Genomic DNA, 4033 nt, shown 5'->3' on the forward strand with positions numbered 1-4033 from the left:
CAACATCAGGAATGCTGTGAAGTAGTGGCTCCATCTACCAACAGACACCTGTAATAGCTTCATTTATGCCAGATGGTGGACAGGGAGTGATGAAACTCGCTCGCTTCATCCCTTCTATTCAGGCAAGGCGGTTACACAGAATTGCATATTCAGAAGATAAAATAATTCAGTGCATTGCATTGGCAAGCAATATAGAGGAAGGTTTCAGAGTAGCAGCCGTGTTAGTCTGTATCCGCAAAAAGAACAGGAGTACTTGTGGCACCTTAGAGACTAACAAATTTATTAGAGCATAAGCTTTCGTGGAAGCTTCTTCTTTGGAAGTGGGCTGTAGTCCACGAAAGCTTATGCTCTAATAAATTTGTTAGTCTCTAAGGTGCCACAAGTACTCCTGTTCTTTTAATATAGAGGAAGAATTTCAAAATCCCTGGGTGGCTGCTGGTGAGGAATGAGGAAGAGATACCTATGATAACAGACCCAGTCTTTGTCGACAACAGACTACCACACCGTGTCTTGGAACTTCTCAATGAGTGGGAGAAACTGGCTCCTAAAAAAATATACCCAATCCCATGTAACTGGAGAGATGCAGAATTGTCCCAGTGAAAAAATCTACAATGCCAAGGCAGTGGAGTTGAATGCTTTTATAACGATTCAATTAGCAAAGATTGGTTGAAATTTCATTGTGGGTTCTAAGAACATCAATTTCTGACAGTCCTCAAACTCAGATCAAAGATGTATCCCACCAGAGAATACCTAGGACATGGCAAGAATAATCAAACTGTGAATTGCAGGCACTGCCCTGCCTCTTACGAATTGTTAGCTCACATTCTAGGACAATGTCCAGCAGTCCGAGGTGCCCACATATGAAGAATAACAAACTGTGATACATTGAAGCGGGAAGCCCATGAATTGAAATGGGTGATTTATGAAGAACCTCACTTACACACTGCTGAGAATGAGCTAAGGAAACCAGACCTCATCCTTGTTAAAGATGGAACAGCCCTGGTGGTAGATGTCACAGTTTCGTTTGAATATAAGGAAAAAGTCTTCGACGATGCTGCAGTGGAGAAAGTAAGGCATTATAAAACTTTGACAAATCAGATTAAAGAATTGACTGGGGCCAATGAAGTCAAATACTATGGCTTCCTTCTAGGAGCAAGAGGGAAATGGCTGAAGGTCAATGAGAAAGTCCTTTCAGTCCTGGGCATGCCAGAATACCAACAAGGAAGAACTGCCGGGCTTTTTAGTCGAAGGGCTCTATTGTATTCCTTAGATGTTATTAATACCTTTGTTAGCATGGGAAAGAATAAATAAAACCACTGTTCCATGAGGTTCTGTCCCTCATGTGCAGACTTTCCTTTCTCTTGACCTATCTCTTATTCAAACTATATACCTCCCACCTTCCATGGGAATCTTGTAATTATAATAATAATTCATGATCACTCATGCTGGTTACGACACCTGTCAGGCTCACAAGGCGTGAGTGGCCAGTCCTTGATGGTCGGTCTAGGTTGGGGTAGAAAAAGGCTGGAAATTTTTCTAATTCCCCATTCTGCCACCAGGTCAACCCCAAGCTAGCACATAGGTTGACCTGATTGCTGGTAGTATCGTAGTTCTATCACAGATGTCCACAGGAGGGTAGAACCCAGGCAGGCCTGGCCTGGCGTGAGTGGCCACGGCTGATTCTGGGGTGGTACCTGCTCCTGGCGGTGAGGCAGAGTTGGGCCAAGCGACACCTGGCAAGTCCACCCCAGGGCTGGGAGTGCCTCCTGCAGTTTTGGGGGCTGTGGGTACCCCGTGGAAGAGGCTGCACACCTGCTATCCAGGCCGGCCAGGCCAGGCCTCACCTGGGGGGCTGCTGGAGGATTTGGTGTGGTTCTGCGGGCCGGCAGATGGGCGCAGGGGATCCTAGCGATTACGGGTGTGTCTACAGCAGGGCCAGAGGTGCTTCCTGAAACCTTGGGGCTGTGGGTCCCCGGTGGAGGAAGCCTGGGGGAGCTGGACACCCACTGCCCAGCCTGCTAGGCCAGGCCTTGCCTTCTGGAGAATTTGGGGTGGTTCTGCAGGCCAGCTTCTGGGTGCAGGGGGGTCAGAGCAACTGATACTGCTGGATACTGATCAGATCCAGCAGCCCTGCAGTGCTCCAAGCAGGATAGCATTTGCTGTGTGGAGCCCCAATGGTCAGCTGGGAGGATGTGATGCGAGCACTCCATGCCGAGCAAACATGAAGGGGAATTTCAAAAATTCCTGGGCCTTTAAAGTGGGAGGGATGCAAGGTGTTTACCTGGCTGCAGGGCAGCAGAGTTGAAACTGCTGACCAGAGGGGTCAGGATAGGCATTGTGAGATGCCTTCCAGAGGCCAAGCACAGCACTAAAATCAAGCACAGCATCTACACTAGCACTTTGGTGACAACTGTTTTTGCATAAAAACCTTAACAACTCTCATCGAAGTGGTTTTATTATGTCACTGGAACTGAGAAGTTCCATCGCCGAAAGTGGCTTTGCAGTGTGTACACCTCTGTAGGCAAGGCCTTAGGTGCAGCATGGAAGAATGAGGTTTGTTTTCTGGCCAACAGAAGTCTGAGTTTTATTGCCTTAAAATATTCAGACCCAAGCCGTGTGCAGTGGGGAAATTGGTGAGGGTTTCTTTGGTTTTGTTTTTCTCATTTTAAATGTCCTTGATCATTTTGATGGGGAAAACATTTGTACAAAGCCAAGAAAAAGTAAGAACAATAAAAAAATTGCACAGGAGTGAATGGGTTTCCGAGTGCCAGGGCAGGGGCAGAGATTTACATGAAGGGGGTTTAGGGGATAAATGAGAGGCTTTTGCTGCAGCACAGAGAGAGGTTTTGCAATTTCATTTTTCCCAAGTGACAAGTCCCCCATATTGCCCCCTTTCTGCTGCTTCCCCAGCTCAGATCTCACTGTCACCCCTAGCTGTCACGCCTCCCACTGACAAACACCCCTGTACATCAGAGACAAACTCTCTTAATCTGCCCCTTCTCCCAGCTAAACCCTCCCCATGCAGAGCCCAGAACAACTCCCACCTAGTTGGATCTCCTGGAAACCACATCAGGCCAAGGAGCTCCCTGGGCTGTTTTCCTAGATGCCTGTGCATGGGAAGCAGCAAATTTCTACCACATTAGTATCAGGATATGCCCACTTGTCACAGGGGACTGGGGCATGATTCCCTGATGGGAAAGCTGTGATTCTGATACTAAGGGTATGTATATATTGCAATTGAAATGTGTGGCTGGCCCAGGCCAGCTGACTTGGGGTTGCAGGGCTTGTCTGGAATGGTGGCTGAACATCCAAAATATTTAAATAAATATTTAATTTATTATATTTAAATAAATATTCCATTGTTTAACAGCGGAATTAAAAATGCTATTAGTCATGGTTTTTTTTATTTCACGACTAAGTACGATTCATTTTATTTCATTGCTAAACAGCCCTAGTTTTTATATCAGGCTAGTGAACTCAAGCTAGCTAACGCCAGGGAAAATCCTAGTGGAGTCAAGGTACAGGTAAATTTAACCTCCATGTATCTAGTTGAAGTCACTCCTGGTTCCCCCACCTGGGGCTGATGGACATTCCCCATTCCCCTCTATTCAAAATTGGTGAGGCCTCATCTGGAGTACTGTGTCCAGTTTTGGGCCCCACACTACAAGAACAATGTGGAAAAATTAGAGAGAGTCCAGCAGAGGGCAACAAAAATGATTAGGGGTCTGGAGCACATGACTTATGAGGAGAGGCTGAGGGAACTGGGATTGTTTAGTCTGCAGAAGAGAAGAGTGAGGGGGGGATTTGATAGCAGCCTTCAACTACCTGAGGGGGGGTTCCAAAGAGGATGGAGCTCGGCTGTTCTCAGTGGTAGCAGATGACAGAACAAGGAGTAATGGTCTCAATTGCAGTGGGGGAGGTCTAGGTTGGATATTAGGAAAATCTTTTTCACTAGGAGGGTGGTGAAGCAATGGAATGGGTTCCCTAGGGAGGTGGTGGAATCTCCTTCCTTGGAGGTTTTTAAGGTCAGGCT

The sequence above is a fragment of the Trachemys scripta genome, chromosome 23 (assembly GCF_013100865.1).
Source record: "Trachemys scripta elegans isolate TJP31775 chromosome 23, CAS_Tse_1.0, whole genome shotgun sequence".
Lineage (NCBI taxonomy): Eukaryota > Metazoa > Chordata > Testudines > Emydidae > Trachemys > Trachemys scripta.